This window comes from Acomys russatus, chromosome 26, assembly GCF_903995435.1.
Source record: "Acomys russatus chromosome 26, mAcoRus1.1, whole genome shotgun sequence".
NCBI classification, from domain to species: Eukaryota; Metazoa; Chordata; class Mammalia; order Rodentia; family Muridae; genus Acomys; species Acomys russatus.
The window spans coordinates 13,757,138-13,775,093 of NC_067162.1; the positions used below are offsets into that span (position 1 = coordinate 13,757,138).

General features: G+C 45.8%; 1 pseudogene; it reads left to right on the forward strand.

Annotated features, from left to right (window-relative positions):
- Positions 1–11,871: 11,871 nt before the first annotated feature.
- LOC127209235 (40S ribosomal protein SA-like) lies at positions 11,872–16,964 on the forward strand (annotated as a pseudogene).
- The last annotated feature ends 992 nt before the right edge of the window (positions 16,965–17,956 follow it).

Below are 17,956 nucleotides of genomic sequence, written 5' to 3' on the forward strand. Positions count from 1 at the left end.
CCATACAAAAGTGTAAATATACTTACTGCCTTGAAATGTGCCCTTCCCTGGTAAAATAGCATATGTCATTACCGTTTGAATCTGAAACACCTTTTCCCAGAAGCTCACATTTTGAACACCTGTCCCCAGCTGATGGTGCCATAATGAAAAACGGGGAGAGCCTTTAGGAGGCAGACCCTGGCTGAAGGTAACACCATCCCTAGAATTTGTCAGTCTCCAGCTTTCTGCATCCAAGGAATACAGGGAGTGAAAACCACTGTCATGGCTCACCTTCGTGCCCTCAAGTGTAGTAGTCGCCAGCTTTGTCAGTTAATATTTTCTAGGTGTTTCCCAAGCTCTTGGCCACTGTGCGGCTGTCTCCTCACAAGGGCCCTGTGAACCCTAAAATTTACATGTCCAAGGAAGCTGAGGCACAGACGTTAAAAACCCTTCCAGCATGGGCAACTTGAAGAAGAGCCGGGACTCACTCCATGGCCTGGTTCTGTCTCACACTGCCAGAAAATGAAGACATTGTGTCCTTTCTCCCACCTCCAAGCTCAGCCCAGGTTTCTGCCTGTCCCCACAGCTTCTTCCACATTTCCTGCCACGTGTCACTCCAAATGTTGGAGGACCGCCTCCTGCCTCTCCAGCCCCGCCCACTGGCCACCTCACAGAACTGGACCTACCTTCTCCCGCATAGGCCCTCACATGTGAACTTGGCAGAGAGCTGGAATTCTGCTGGCTTGTTTGAGATGGCCACACTAGGGGTTCCCAGACCTCCTGCTGCCTCTGGTGGCCCCAGGCAGGCACGTAAAACATCTCCACTGACTCCAGCAGCGAAGTCACCCATCGTCGCAGACTGCCATCATGCTGTGATTAGTTAATCACTAAATGCGTGGAGCTTTTAATTAACCACCAGCCCTGCACGGGCAGCTGTTCCACAAACTACATCTGATCTCCATCCTGGTCCCAGCTGACGGAGCGCTTCTATCACACAATGACGCTTGTGTGTAGCCTCATGACAAGAGATGGCTGCTGCCACAGCAACAGCCCTAATGGAAGCCGCCAGCGGCAGGAGGGAGAAAAAACAGCCATCTTGGAGTGGAGACGTCAGGAGTGGAAGGCTGAGAGGTTGCTGAAGTCTACACACTGTGAGTGTGACTGGTGGTGTTCTTCCACATATTCGAATTAGCTCAAGTCAAACAAGTGCAAGAGGAAAGGTCCTAGTTCTAGCCAGACAATACAAGGCTTCAAGCATGGCTGGATCCAGGAGGGGAAGCAAAATTGCCAGGCCATCTGGGTTTGAACGTGAGTTATCTGGGTACAAGTAGAAAGTAATATGGCCACTTTTTCTTTGCTTCCCTCTGATGTGCTTATGCCTGCACACTTCTGCACCTTGGAATAGGTTTGGCCTTACTTCCAATATCACCTTATCATATTAAATTGGAACCATCTGAGCACATGTTCCTGTCATCCAATAGTGCAGCGTAGTCTAGTTCAGTACTACTGGCTTGTGTTTTTGTTTTGGTTTGGTTTTTCGAGGCAGGGTTTCTCCATGTAGCCCTGGCTGGCCTGGATTCACTTTGTAGACCAGACTAGCCTCGAACTCACAGAGATCTGCCTGCCTCTGCCTCCTAAGTGCTGGGATTGAAGGCATGTGGCAGGACACCAAGCTCTACTGGCATCTTTCTATGCCCTGTGCATCCTTACCCCTGGATGCCAGGTGTTCCAACTAGAAAAACTGTGGCAACAGAAAAACACCTCCAAATGCAGACAAAGGTCCCTTAAGCTAATGAAATTGCCACTGCAATAAACATGAGGCCCAGGATGTTCCATCCCTCCAGTGGGGTGTCAGCGATGCCCTGAGAACAGAGGCCAGAAGGCAGACAGAAACGAGTGGAGCTTTCAGCACACAGCCACTGATGGCTCAGGGTTCAGCATCTTGAGGCACAGCATGTGAGCACCAGACTGGAGGGCCATGCCGCGCCTTCACCAAAATTTGCCCAAAACAGCAACTTAGCAGAGCAGATGGTCTATTTGGCTCACAGAGTGGGGGGTTCAGAGCCTAAGATCAGGCAGCCTCATTGATTGTCATTAGGAAGGGCAGACACCAGTGGCTGGTATCACGGTAGAAGTAATGTTCTGACTCCTGGAATGGGGGTGGGAGTGGGGAGGAGGGGGGGACCCACTCTTATAACCCCCCTCAAGACACACAGTCACCTAATGACCACTTCTTCCTGCTCCATAGTCCCTCCCAATACTGTGTACTTTTAGAGGTCACTTAGCATCCAAGACACAGACACTATGCAGCCACAGAAGGCTTGGGATTGGGGCCGAGTGTACTGGCGAGGGCAGGCAGAGAAGCTTGGAGCACAGTGAAGGGCCATCTCCTGCCACCCAGGTGCCTGCTTCCCACAGTCATGCTCCCTGGCAATATGAGGGGCCTGCTGCTGTTGGAGGCACATCAATCACACTGCAGCTGAGTTAAGAAGACCCCCCAGGAGTCAATGCTAACCAACAGTGTCCTGGGGTACCGCTTTACAGTTTGCTTGGTGCCATGTGGCAAAGTCAGGACCCAATCCCAATGTGTTGGTCCCTGAATCCACACATGTGCACACACCAGCCCCTGCCAGAGGGCAGAGAAGGCCCCAGCACAGACCACAGCCTTTGCAGTGTTGTATAGAGTACTTCTGGGAACAGGAAGTAGCAAAACACCTGTGAAGCTTCCTTCTTTTAAAAACCAGTTTTGAAATGCAAAGTTTTCAGTGACCCTCTGCTTTGCATCGGTCACTAAAGTGTCCTCCTTCTCCCAGACCTAGTGCCTGCTGCTCTGGCACTCCAGCCAAGACCTCAGTAACTGGTGTCCTATATGTTTCACCAGTCACACACAAGTGAACTCAAGACGAAGGTGCTACCAATTCTCTGTGAGGAGCTTGGCTAGCTAGCTAGAAACCTGAAGCTCATTAAAATAGTTTTCTTTTAATTTTATAGATTTTATTCCTATTGGATATAATTATACATATTCATGGGTCTGGTGTGTTGTTTTTGACATATGCATACATTGTATAAGAGTTTATCTGGGGAATTAACGTATCCATGTCTTGTACTTACCTCCAGGGTAAGAAATTCAGATTCCTCACACCTAGCTATTTTCAGATGCCCACTATAATGCCACAGTTGCCCTGAGAACACCCTGGAATGTGCCTCTCCTATGTACGGTACCTTGGCAGGCCTAACCTCCCTTTCCCTTCCTCTCCCAGCCTCAGACCCCTAATTTCACACAGTAGCAGAGCTTCTGGTATTTATTCTCTGTGTTTAAGTTCTTCTGTTAATTAACTATTTTAAGAGATTTATTTATTTTTATTTTATGTATGTGGTTATTCTGCCTGCATGTATAGCTGTATACCACATTCATGCAGTGCCCACAGAGACCAGAACAGAGTGTTGGATCCCCGAGATGGTTGTGAGCCACCATGTGGGTGCTGGTCCTCTTGACCACTCAGCCATCTCTGCTGCTCCCCTGTTGAGCCTCTAGCAGCTTTCTGTGGGAACCTCCCCTTCCCCAGTCTCAGTCTCCTCGTATATAAAAGAGAAGAGCAATGCCTACTTTCCTGGGGATCCTGGGCTCCGCCTCTGGCAATACAGGACTTGTGTCAGTATCCAAACGTCTTCAGCCCTAATTTCTCCAGCTGTAATGAGTGGTGGTAACACCCCCTACACTGGATGAACGTAAGTTCAGTGTCTGGTCCAGATGTGGCAGAGCTCTGAAAACATCAAACATCCTCAGACCACACCCAAGCCATTCTCCTGGCCTGGATCCCACTGTTGCCTCCTCTCCCCGCCTCTCTGTCATCAGGTAACACCTTTGGATGTGTGTCAGCTGCCTTCCCTCCTCACCTGGTATGACAGCTCCATACCAGGGTTTCTCTTTATGACAAGACTTCAAGCTAAATCCTGGCAGGCTGGGCCACAGACAGGAAGTGGCTGGTGCACAGTACATACCCCATCCACTCAGCATGCTGTGGCCTGTAAGTCCCCAATCTTTTTCTGTTTTAGTCACAATAAATATAACGGGGTTTCCCAAGCAACCTGCCCTGCCCCAAGCAGCACTGGCTCATTGTGGCCAGTCCTAACTATCCTGGGCTTGGCCTCCTCCATTCACCTCTAGGATCTGTGAATGGACAGGTGGACAAGCTGCTGCCCCAAAGCTACTCCAGTGCTTCTCCCAGATCTGGCCTGGATATTGAGAACTGGTTGGAACAGAAAGCGGAGGAGGTAGAGGCCCGAACTTGCTAGATATTGTTTCTGTATGCCCCCGCCACTCCACCCAACCCCGCCTCCCCCCTCCCCCACAGTGGACTCTATTCTAGCCTTCCCAGAGTCACCGTTCTGTCCCTTTCATGCCTTCCAGTTCCACCACTCCCATTGTCAGCTACCACAGGCCTGTGTTGTCTGCTTTTACATTCACGCCTGCCACTTATGAAGCATTCTGCTGTGTGCCTGGCCCAGCTCTAAGCACATCATCCGGGTAGCTCATGGAAAGCTCACAGTTAGAACTACTGTTTATCTTACAGAAAGCAGACCCAAGATGCTAAGAAACCTGCACAAAGGCTCCAAGCTGGTATATAGGTCTTCCCCGACCCAAGAACCAGCACTCCGTGCTCCCACACAATCCTGAGCCTGGGCTCCCACAACCGTGTAAGCCCTCCCAACACCACCATGGGTGACATAAGACTAACATTAAGTGTCTTTTTTCAACCAGGAAACAGTTCTATGAGACCTAGCTTTCCTGTATTCTTGAATCAGGAAGACAGAAAGAGAATGCACAGCCATGACAAGCCTGCTAAGTGTCTCATCAGACTCTCCACAGATGCCCTCCATACAAAGGTTACCTCCTCTTTAGCCAGAAAATTCATAAAGAATTATGAGAGCCTCACTCTAGCCTTAGGCACATCTCCACTCCTCCCAGTTGGGAAGCAGGGTGTGTCCAGGCTTTAGAAGTATCAAGCAGAGGAAAAGCCATCAATACAATGAGTCCAGGCTGTTCTGGAGGTCAGCACATACTTGATGCAAAATGGAAGGAGGGTTGGTGAGGAGCAGACTCATCACACAGAATTCAGTGAGGAGACAGAAACATGGAAGAGGATTCAAGCTGGAAATAAGATGGAATAAAAAAACCCAATAATTCAACTAGAAATCTCGAAAGTTTTACAACAAGAATGAATTGAATCAAAGGTAAGATAAAATGTCAGGACTCAAAGATAAAGTAAGGGATATGGAAAATGTTTTAAAAACACAGGAAAAGGAACATATAAGAAATCTGGGATGCCATGAAAAACCCCAACTTTTGAATTATAAGAGTAGATGATGGAAAAGAATCCCAAGTCAGGGACATAGACTAGATCTTTAATAAGATCATAGAAGAAAATTTTCCCAAACTAAGGAAAGACACAAGCATACATATACAAAAGGCACAGCAGAGTTCCAAATAGGCAAAACCAGAAAAGGAAACCCCCATGACATTTTACCATCTTTAAAATCCTAAGTATACATAACAAAGAAATGGTATTGGAAGTTGCAAGAGAAAACACACAAGTGCACACAAAGGAAAACCTTCAGAATAACAACTGATTTCTCAACGGAAACTCTGAAAGCCAGAAGAGCCTGGACAGTGTATTCCAAGTCTTCAAACACTGTGATGAACCAGGCACAGTGGCACATGCCTGTGATCTCAGCCCTCAGGGAGGCAGAGGCAGGTGATCTCTGTGAATTTGAGGCCAGCCTAGTCTACAAAGTGAGTCCAGGACAGCCAGGCTACAAAGAGAAACCTGTCTTTAAAAAAACAAACAAACAAAAACAAAACAAAAGGCTATAATGGCCAACCTTGACTAATAAGCCCATCCCCCCCACACTCAAAAAATCCACTATAATTGAAGGAGAAAGAAAAATGTTATAATCAACAAACTAAACCTAAAGAAAATACAGAAATCAATACTTTAGGCTGAAGAAATAAAATGAGCATAACAGAGGCTGTGGGAAGAACTTCAAAGCCATAATTATTGAAACAACACCAAAACCAACAACACAGTGACCACAGCAAGCACACACATTTCATTAAACCTTAAACATCAGTGACCTCAGTTCTCCAATCAAAAGACACAGGCTGACTGAAACAAAATCTGTCTTATCTTTTGTCTACAAGAAAAACACCTTAGGCACTGCCTTAGACTAAAAAGATGAACAAAAGTACTCCCATTAAATGGGACCAGAAAGCAAGAAGGCACCTCTCTTAATATCTGACAAAATAGATTTCAGACTGTAGTGGGCTACTACTGAACTACAGTTATGCCACCTCATGAAAGTATTCTTTTGCGGTTTTTTGTTTGTTTATTTGGTTTGGTTTGGTTTTTGGTTTTTTGAAACAGAGTTTCTTTGTGTAACAGACCTGGCTGCCCTGGAACTTTCTTTGTAGACCAGGCTGGCCTTGAACTCACACAAAGATCCACTTGTCTTTGCCTAAAGGCATGTGCCATCATGCCTGGCTCATGAAGGTATTCTTAAGAGAAAACTTTCAGTGCTATAATTATCTTGGGTAAACCAGTTACTCTAGACCAGTCATAAATTTCTATTCAGTGTGCCCCTGAAGTCAAAGTTAAGAGAAGAGCCTTAGCGCTTAACTGCTATATTTGTGCTTCTGTAAAAATGCTTGCTTCTATCCTGCAGGTGTCCTGGCTGCCTTTCTGTGTACACCACACAACTGCAGTTTTTGCCTTTTAAAACTAAAACCTCTTGAAATTCTCTACTATTCTGCCTGAGATAGCCCCTCCAGTGGTGAAGAAAAGCTCCAGATCCTGTGACTTACTCAGGCCTCCCCTTTCTTCAGGGACCCCATAGTAAAACTAAACTAGTCAGCAGAGATGAAGAGGAACACCTAACCAAGGAGACACCACTGTCCTCAATATATATGCACGAAACTCTGGGCACCCAATTCGGGGGGGAGGGGTGTACTACTAGATTTAAAGACACAGATTAACCTTCAAGTAAGTGATCTCAGTACCCACTTTCTTCAAAAGACAGGTCATCTGGACAAACAAATATATAGAAAAACATCAGAATTAATTTACATCTACATCAATTGTACTTAACAGATAACTATAGGATATTCCACAGAAACACACACAAAAACAATACAAATCCTGTGCAACAGGACATGAAAGCTTTTCTAAAATAAATCACATCCTAGGACACCAAACAAATCCAAAATGATAGAAATAACTCCCTAGATTCTATCTAACCACAATGCAATAAAGCCTAAAATTGACCACAAGCAAACTCATTGAGATTAAAGAGCTCATTGCTGAATGATGATTTCTTCAAGAAGTAAATTAAAAAAAAAATCCTGGAGCTAAATGAAAATGAAAACAAAACAAAACCTCTTGGACACACTGAAGGCATTCCTACAAGGGAATTTCATAGGTCTAAGTGCCTATGTTGAAAAAAAGAAAAAGAAAAAGAATCAAAAAGAGCACAAATAAATGAATTCATGGTGCAACTCAAAAACTCAGAAAAACCAGGGCAAAACAAACTCAGTCCACATCAAGAAATAATAAAAACCAGAGCAGAAATCAATGAAATAGAAAAACCAAAAACAGAGATTCAATGAGTCATTGATAAAATAAACAAGATTGACAGACCCTTAGCCCAACCAACCAAAAGAAAGAGAGGACACAAATTAACCAAATCAGAAATGAACAGTATTATGACAGACAGCAAAGAAATTTAGAATATTTGGGGGGAATATTTTTAAATGGTGCCCCATGAAGCTGGAAAAAAAGGAAGAATTAAACCTAGAAGAAATCAATAACCTAAAATACTCTTAACAAATAAGGCCATTGAAATAATAATAAAAAGTCTTCCAGCTTAAAAAAAATCCAGAGCCAAATGGATTCGTGGTAGAATTCTACTAGATGCTCAAAGAATATCTTCAGTCAGTCCTTATTCAGAAAAGAAAGGAAATAGACACAGAAGGAGCATTTGAAACGCCTTGTAGGAAGCCAGTGTCTCTCTAATGCAAAAACCAGGCAAAGACACAACGAAAAAAAAACTATCTGCCAGTATTCCTGATGAACATCGACTCAAAAATTCTCAATAAAATACTTGCAAACAGAATACAGATGTACATCAAAAAAAGTTATCCACCATGACCAAGTTGGCTTTATCCCTGAAATGTAGAGATGGATCAACCTCTGGACATTAAAAAAAAAAAAAAAAAGACAAACAGAACCAATGTGTAATAAACCACATAAATGGATTTAAACGCAAAGATCACATAATTATCTCAATAGATGCAGAAAAAGTCTTTAACAAAATCCAACATGGCTTCATGATAAAAGTCCTAGAGAATGTTGGACTAGAGGGAACGTGCTTCACCATAATGAAGCCATGCATAAGAAACTCGCCGCCAACATCACCTAAATGGAGAAAAGCTTGACTCATTCTCACTGAAGTCAGGAATGAGGCAGGGCTGTCCACAATGCACACTTCTTTCACCATTGTGCTCGAAGCACTAGCTGGAACAATAAGGCAAATAAGAGAATTAAAGGGATACAAACAGGAAAAGAGTCCAACCATCCTATTTGCAAATGTCATGAAATTATACATTAGAGATCCCCAAAATCTACCCAAAAGGTCCCAAGAGAGCTGCTAGAAAACATCTACAAATGATGAACAAATTTAACAATGTGGCAGGACACAGAATCAGCTTGCGCAAATCAATAGTTTTTCTGTACGCCAATAATAAACATGCAGAGAAGAGATCATGGACCAACTTCCATGCACAGTACCCTCAGAGAAAATAAAATATCTAGGAATAAACCTAACCAAGGAAATGAAGGACCTCTACAATGAACATATTAAACTCTGAAGAAAGAGATAGACACTAGACCAGAAGTTCTCAACCTGTGGGTCATGACCCCTTAACAGGAGTTGCCTATCAGAGATCCTGCATAGCAGATGCTCACATTACAATTCATAACAGTAGAAAAATTACAACTATGAAGTAACAACACAATAATTCTATGCTTGGGGGTCACCACAACATGAGGAACAGTATTGCAGGGTCACAGCATTAGGAAGGTTGAGAATCACTGCTCTAGGTTGAATTAATATTTTGGGAGTGACAATTTTGCCTAAATATGTTTATAAACTCAATGCAATCCCAATCAAAACCCCCACCGCATTCTTCACAAAAACAAAATGCAAAAACTATCCGAATATTTATATGGAGCCACAAAAGATAGCCAAAACAATCCTGAACAAAAACCAATACTTGAGGGATTGCAATCTAATATCTTAAGATATATTACAGAGCCATGGTGATAAAAACAGTATGGTACTAGCACAAAAACAGGCATGTAGATCAATGGACCAAAATTGATGACACAAACATTAATACATGTAACTTCCACCACTTAGTATTTAACAAAGATGTCAAAAACATACACTGATTTTGCTCCAGCTAATGCTTTGAGCACAGTGTTGAAAATGAGTGGGGACTGTGGGCATCCATGACTCATTCCTGACTTCAGTGAGATTGCATCAGGCTTTTCTTTTCTCCATTTAGGAAAAGAAAGCATCTTCAGTATGCCAAGGGAAAGGTCTCAATTCATGCTGATTGCTCTTTTGTCCCAGCCAATTGAGGCAGATTTGTACAAGCAGTTCTTGGTTGGCTTAAAAACAACCTGGCCTCCATGACAGCCAAATCTTCACTCAAACTACAAAGTACCTTAGAGACCTTGGAAAAAGACTACAAGGTCCCTGGGCTCTGTGAGTGTTTTCCCCAAAGAAAACTAGAGCTCACTGAGGGCAGGGTTAGCTTCACTTCATCTCTTGTCCTCTTCCTTTCCCATGCCAGGCATGCAGCACACTCACGTCAATGTTCCTTCATTTGATTTCCTCTTTTCTCCCCCATCCAGATGATAGAGCTGATATGACAGTTTATAAGAATAGCTCTGGTATCCCCCTCTCCCACCCATCCTCAGACAGCCTGCTTCTGGGGTGTGGGCAGACATCCAGAAACAAGCCACTGCTTGCTACTCCTGACACAGGCTTACTGAGGGCATGTCCTGGGGGAAAGCATCTGAGATTGAGCTAGGGCATCTACACTTGATTCTTGGTATCTGAGCCTCTTCATCCTGGAATCCTGCAGCATGGAAACAGGCCATGTGCCTGCCTACCCCTGCCCACTCCACCATAGTGACATTGGAGTGACAGCTGCCCCAAGGAAGGGCAGACTTCACCCCATAGGGGTGGAATAGTCTGATTCTGGTTTGTTATTATTGGTTGATTACTTGCTTGCTTGCTTTTGGGCTTTTGCTGGACATTTGAATAGGAAAAATGCAAGACTTTGATCTGATGTGAGGAAGGTCTTGCAGGAGGAGGGACACTGAGAGAAGCAGGCAGCCAGAATCGAAGGAAAGAGGGCAGGCAAGGGACAGACAGACTGGAAGGGTCATGGAGCTCCCTAGTTGGCTCTGTTGATTTCTAGCTATAATCCCAGATACTTAGTCCTGAGACTTGGTCCTGGCCTCCGCAGTGCCTGTCTAGTGCTGGCTCTTAGCATGGCTTCCCAGCCACGTCCACTTAGCACCCTCGTTTGTAGTTGAGGAACTTCCTCTTCCTAACACTCCAGGAGCAGCCTGGCCTCTCCATGCAATCTCACTGGCACTAGTCAGGGTCAGCCTCTGAGCTCTTCCACCCAGAATGCTTTGATTGGCACATGTCTTGGCACAGTGACCCAGCCCAGTCCACTCACAGATAGCTGCTGTCTTCTTTTGCTCCATGTCTCATTTGGAGAATTTGGATAACTCAATTGATCCTAGGTTTTTTACTAACTTTTTGTTATTTCCAATTATGGTTGTTTTATTTCTGTTTTTTAAGATGGGTATTCTCTGGGTATCCCTGGCTGTCCTGGACTCACTCTGTAGACCAGGCTGGCCTGAACTCAGACATCTGCCTGCCTCTGCCTCCAGAGTGCTGGGATTAAAGGTGGGCTGTCAGGCATCAGCTATGTTACAGGCAGACTTGATGCTTGACATGACAAATATATGGAGAGGAGCCAGGTGGAGTGTGAATTTTGGAAATGAGAAAGAATTTTTTTTAAGCTTTATTTGATTTTCTATATAGTGGTTTTGCCTGCATGTACACCTGCACACCAGAAGAGGGCACCAGATCTCATTATAGATGGTTGTGAGCCACTATGTGGTTGCTGGTAATTGAACTCAGGACCTCTGGAAGAACAGCCAGTGCTCTTAGCCTCTGAGCCATCTCTCCAGCCCGAGAAAGAATTTTTTTAAATAAGCAAAAGCAGGATGGCATTGTAAGTGTGGGATGGAGAGCATCCCAGTGGCTAAGGGGTTGTCAACAGAGGAATGTCTCAGCCCTCAGAGAAACAGCTGGTTGCAGATTAACTCCAAGCTCTGGCAGTACACCCTCAGTTCAGGAAAACACTTCCCACAACCCCCAGCACCTTCTGAACCCTAAGCCAGGTCCCTAGACACCCCCCATGCCTGATACAGGCTGGGTTGGTAGTGCCCTCGGTCTCACTAGGTTTATAAGTGTGCACTGCCATGCCTAGTCTAAACACAGCTCAGCCCGAACAGCTTCAGGAATAATCTAAATAAAGGACTTTTACTCACGCCCTTGTTTTGTTTCGAGTTTTGTGGGGTTGTACTATTCCTTGAGGGACACTTGAAAAACCTACAGTGTCTTAACCTTTATTTTAATTGTGACCAGGCACTAAAATATTGAAATGTGCTTTTCTGCACTGCCCAGGGATGGGTCCATGCAGGGTCACTCTGGATTCCTATTGTAACATAAACGGATGCTTCCACAATGTCTAGAGCCCTTGATGTCCTGCAGATGAAAGTGAAGGATGTCCTCAAATTCCTTGCTGCAGGAACCCACTTAAGTGACACCAACCTTGACTTTCAGATGGAACGGTACATCTACAAAAGGAACAGTGGTGGTATCTACATGGTGAATCTGAAGAGGACCTGGGAGAAGCTGGTGCTTGCAGCTCGTGCTATTGTTGCTATTGAGAACCCTGCTGACGTCAGCATCATCTCCTCCAGGAGCACTGGCCAGCAAGCTATGCTGAAGTTTGCTGCTGCCACCAGAGCCACTCCCATTGCTGGCCGCTTCACACCTGGGACCTTCACCAATCAGACCCAAGCAGCCTTCAGGGAGCCATGGCTTCTGGTGGTGACTGACCCCAGGGCTGAACACCAGCCCCTCACAGAGGCCTCTTACATCAACCTGCCCACCATCACTCTGTGCAACATGGATTATCCACTTGTGGCGCCCGCACCACCGCGGTACCGATTCGAGGGCAAGGGACTCCGGATTTAACTCATACATACACACACACAGACACAAACACATACAGACACAATATCACAGCAGGTACTTCGCGCTAAGAGAGCAGCAGCCGCAGCAGAAGCCGCAGCAGCGGTTTATTAGTAATCATCCCAGAGTTCCAAAAAGCCTTCTTATAGGCAGCCAAACAGGACTCCTCCTCTCAGGTGAAATCCCTCAAGGTAATCGCACACAGGGGGAAAAGTCTCAAGGAAGGGAGGGGCGCGTTCTCAGAGCAGTAAACACGACTAGCTAACCAAGATAAACACAGACATGGAAGCTGCTAGAAACAGGACATGAAACAGCAAGACAGGCAGGCAGCCCAGTCGGGGCTGGTTCCTACAGGCCTTGTCTTAGGTTGCCAGGGACAGTTTCCTATCTTACCCGTCATTGGAAAGGCTTTGTACTTCAAAACCCTACTGTCCTCGGTTGATTAGGAACTTCCATGGTCTTACTCATCATTGGATACTCATTTATCAAGGCTGAAATACAAATGACCTCCTGTCTTAGGTTGCCAGCAAAATATCATCCATATAATGAGTAATATATACAGTAGGAAAATGCATCCTGACAGGCTCTATGGCAGATGCCACATAATTCTGACAAATGGCGGGACTATTAGCCATACCCTGAGGCAATACTACCCATTGATATCTTTTATAAGGTTCTCGCAAATTAACAGAGGGAACACTAAAGGCAAACCGTTGTGAATCATTGGGATGTAGGGGAATAGTAAAGAAACAATCTTTCAAGTCAATTACAATCATATGCCAATGCTTAGGAATGGCTACTGGAACAGGGAGGCCAGGTTGAGTGGCCCCCATAACTACCATCATAGCATTGACAGCTCTAAGGTCCTGTAACAATCTCCATTTTCCTGATTTCTTTTTGATAACAAAAATAGGTGTGTCCTGAGGGGATGTAGAAGGTATAATATGACCTATAGTGAACTGCTCTTGTGCAGAAGCATATTGCCAGCCTCCAACTTCTCTTTAGACAGGGGCCATTGTTCAACCCAAATTGAGGTATCATTTTTCCAGTTAAGAGGAATAGCGGGAATTGGAGGCTGTTGAACAATGGCCCCTATGGAAAATACCCCAGTCCCTGTTTATCAGAAGGGTGGCGGAGAGTTATCTCTTGGTCTGAGACAGGATGGTTATTGCCCTGTAGGTTTTTGCCTAAACCTTGTCCTGGACAAAATCCTTGTTGATTTAACATTCTTTGTACTGGTGGTCAATACAGCCCCCATTCCTTCCAGTATATCCCTTCCCCATAAATTAATAGGAATATGAGGGAGGACATATGGCTGAAATATTCCCTGATGTCCCTCCGCATCCTTCTAAGTTAACATCTTAGTACTGCAAAAAGGAGTGTTGGCTGTTCCCACTCCTTGCAATTGGGTATTTGTTTGTTGCAGCGGCCAGGCCGTAGGCCAATAAGAGAGTGAAAGGACCGAGGTGTCCGCTCCCATGTCCAGTAGGCCTTTAAAGTCTCTGCTATCAATTTTCAGTGTAAGCATAGGGCAGTCATTAAGGGTTGCACTCCAATAAGCTACTGGCCCAGTAGAGCCGAACCCTCCCTTGTCTCTCTTTTCCTTTAAAAATGGGTTGGTTGTTCAGAATTGAGGTACTAGGATTATTTGAGCTATACGGGCTCCTTGGGGAAGCACCAGAATACCCTTAGTAGTTTCCACCATATTTTTTATTTCTCCCCTTGTATCAGCATCAATGACTCCAGGAATAACTTTAAGATCTCTCATAAGGGCACTACTTCGACCCAGCAACAGTCCCAATGAGCCATCAGGTAATGGACCAAAAATTCCTGTCCCAATGGCCTGGGGGCCCATCAGAGGTGTTAATATGACTCTGGTGGAGGTACAGAGGTCCAATCCTGCGCTGCCTGCTGTCCCCTGGGTGAGATCTCGGATAAAAATGGGTTTCTTTGGGGGATATAATGTACAGGTTGAATCATTTGAAGGGCAGGTGTTTGCAATGCTCCGCACACCTGTCTTGATGGGGCCCGGAGCTGACCCCGGGGCCCGTTTCCCTGCAATGGCCTCCCTTGCCTATTTGTCTTAGAGCGGCGCTCATTCCCCCAATGATGCCCTCGTTGGCAACAAGGACACAAACCTGGCTTAGTATGATCAACTCTATCTCGAGCTTGTCCAGTCTCCCTTCCAGTACATTTTCTCTTAAGGTGTCCTATCTGGCCACATCTGAAACATGTTTTTGGCCAGACTCCCCCAGAAGGTGACCGTCCCTGAACAGCAGAAGTTATTACTTGCCCCATTATGTGAGTAGTATCTATACTTTGGCAATTTTCAGATAGTCATTCACACTTTTATATTTATAAGGCCGAAGGGCTTCCTGACAATACTTATTAGCATTTTCAAAGGCCAATTGTTTAATAATGGGCATGGCTCCTTCCACATCTCCAAAAATCCTTCCTGCCAATTGCATAAGGCGATCAACAAATTCCTGGAAGGGCTCCAAGGGTCCCTGGACCACTTTAGACAGCTGTTCTCCTGCCCCCTTATTAGGCAAGAACTTCCAAGCCCTCGTGGCGCAAGTTGCAATCTGTGCATACACAGCTGGGTCATATTGTATCTGGGCACTAAGTTCAGTATACAAATCCATGCCTGCTAGCATATCTACATTTCTCTGTGGAACCCCAGCTGCCGCATTACGTGCGGCGGTCTGAATACACTGTTCTTGATAATCACTGCACCAAAGCAAATAATCACCCCCACTGAGGACTGCTCTACACATTTGTTGCCAATCACTAGGTGTTAAGAATTGTCCCGTGAAGAATTCAAAAATGGCAATCGTAAAAGGGGCATGTGGACCATAGGCCATAACTGCCTCCTTAAGCTGTTTTATGTCTTTAAACTGGAAGGCTTCATGCTGTCTCTGCATTTGCCCTGGGTTAGTTGGGTGAGGCACTTCAACTACTGGAAAGACTACTCCCCGAGAGGGAGCAGAAGGCTTTGCCAAAGATAATTGACTTTGATAATCTGGGTTATACGCTGGGGGCCGCTCTCCCCTAGTTTCTTTCCCTTTAATCTTACACTCCTTCAACTTCCTCTTTAGCGCCGGTATCTCAGAGGTTAAAGTTGCCTCTTCCTCCTCAAAATTAGAAGAAGATATATCAGAGGCAATGTCAGACGGGGCCAAAGATTTTACAGATTGCTACTCCTGCACTTCATTTAGGGCAGGTTCCAAACTTCCTAGCTGCTCTCTTATTTTCTCGTCCTCGTTCCTAAGTGCATCTCTAACAAGACGCCATAACAAAAAGGTAGCGATAGGAACACTGTTGGACCCTTCATTTCGTAAAGTCCTCCGGAGGTCAGACTTCACCTGATCCCAAACTTGGATATTTAGCTCTCCCGATACCATATACCAAGGACTACTCAATTCTATTGTTTTATAAAATCTTTAACACTCTCACGCTTAATCCTGGTGCCTTAATCACTAGCCCACCAAAACCATGGACGAACCTCCGGCACCTATTTTCCCGGCGCCTTAATCACTAGCCCACCAAAACGGTGGACAAACCTCCGGCACCTATTACCAATATGCCCATTTCCTACCTCCTTGAGGCGCTTCCCTGGGCGATCCGTCAGCTTCCTCCCTTCTTTCCCTGATCTCGGTGGAACCTCCACTTGTGGCGACTGTGCCACCGCGGTACCGAGTCGAGGGAGAGGGACTGCGGATTTCTCTCGCGCGTGCGCACGCGCACATGCACACACAAACACACACAGTGGGTCCTTCGTGCTAAAAGAGCAGCAGCCGCAGCAGAAGCCGCAGCAGCGGCGGTTCATTAGTAATCATCCCAGAGTTCCAAAGAGCCTTCTTATAGGCAGCCAAACAGGCCTCCTCCTCTCAGGTGAAATCCCTCAAGGTAATCACACACAGGAGGAAAAGTCTCGAGGAAGGGAGGGGCGCGTTCTCAGAGCAGTAAACACGACTAGGTAACCAAGATAAACGCAGACATGGAAGCTGCTAGAAACAGGGCATGAAACAGCAAGACAGGCAGGCAGCCCAGTCGGGCCTGGTTCCTACATCCGCTGTGCTATGTGGACATTGCCACCCCATGCAACAACAGGGGAGCTCACTCAGTGGGTCTGATGTGGTGGATGCTGGCCCGGGAAGTACTCTGCATGCGTGGCACTGTCTCCTGGTGAGCACCCATGGGAGGTTATGCCTGATCTTTACTTCTACAGAGACCCAGAGGACATTGAGAAGGAGGAGCAGGCTGCTGCTGAGAAGGCCATGACCAAGGGGGAATTCCAGGGCGAATGGACTGTGCCAGCTCCTGAGTTCACCGCTGCTCAGCTAGAGGTGGCACAGGCTGGTTTGAGGGTGTGCAGGTGCCATCCGTATCCATCCAGCGGTTCTCTACTGAGGACTGGAGCACCCAGCCAGCCACTGAGGACTGGTCAGAAGCTCCCACAGTGCAGGCCACCAAGTGGGTTGGAGCCACCACTGAGTGGTCCTGAGCTGCTCTGCAGACACCCGAGCAAAAAGGAAAAAGGTGAAAGGAAAATAAAGTCCCCCAAAGCTTTAAGATAGATAGATAGATAGATAGATAGAAAGAAAGAAATATACATAAAGGGAAAAAAGTTTCAAACTTCCCTTCAGTTTAGGAGGTATTGGCAGTTGACAGCTGCTGCATGAAGAAGAAGCATTCTTCCTTGAGGATGTGGCTCCTGGTAGATTGCCTGTGCTCCATTGGACCTGGTGGGTTATTTAAAATAAGAAGAAGGAAGAAATGGGGGAGGGAGAGAGAAAGGAGGAGATCATGAAGTTGGGAGGGAAAGGAGCTGAACTCAGAGGAGTTAGAGAGTGGGTGTGGTCATATTTCATTGTGCGTATGTATGTAATTCCCAAAGAATACTATTTTCCATTTTTTAACCTCAAAAACAAAATGAGAAATACTTGGCTGCAGTTTAAATGTTAAAGTATGGGGGCTGGAGAGATAGCTCAGAGGTTAAGAGCACTGACTGCTCTTCCAGAGGTTATGAGTTCAATTCCCAGCAACCACACAGTGGCTCACAACCATCTATAATGTGATCTAATGCCCTCTTCTGGCATGCAGGCAGAGTACTGTATATATAATAAATAAATAAATCTTTTAAAAATTGTAAGTATGTGGTACATATATGGGTTGTTAATGCAGACATCATTTTATGATGTCATAACATGCCACAGATGCCACAGGCAAATAATACCACCTGCATCCAGGCAGAGAGAAAGCAGACACTCCACCCTGAAAGCCACCATGAGTCTATAGAAAATGGCCCCGAGGAAGCACAATGCTGAAATGGCATCTATGCCTGAAAACTAGAAACCCAGGCAACAGCACCGAGTCTCTGAGGTATTCTAACCTGAGGCTGCCTGTGCCCCTTCCAGGCCAGCCCCATGCTGAGCAGGTGGTGAGGTCCCCAACCTCTGCTGTCCTGAAGCTTTGGGCACCACCCACCCTTGACAGCCTTGCTGGGCTTAAGTAAAATCCTGGTAAGGCAAACGCTCTGCTGGCCTGGTACTTTGGACATGGCTTGCTG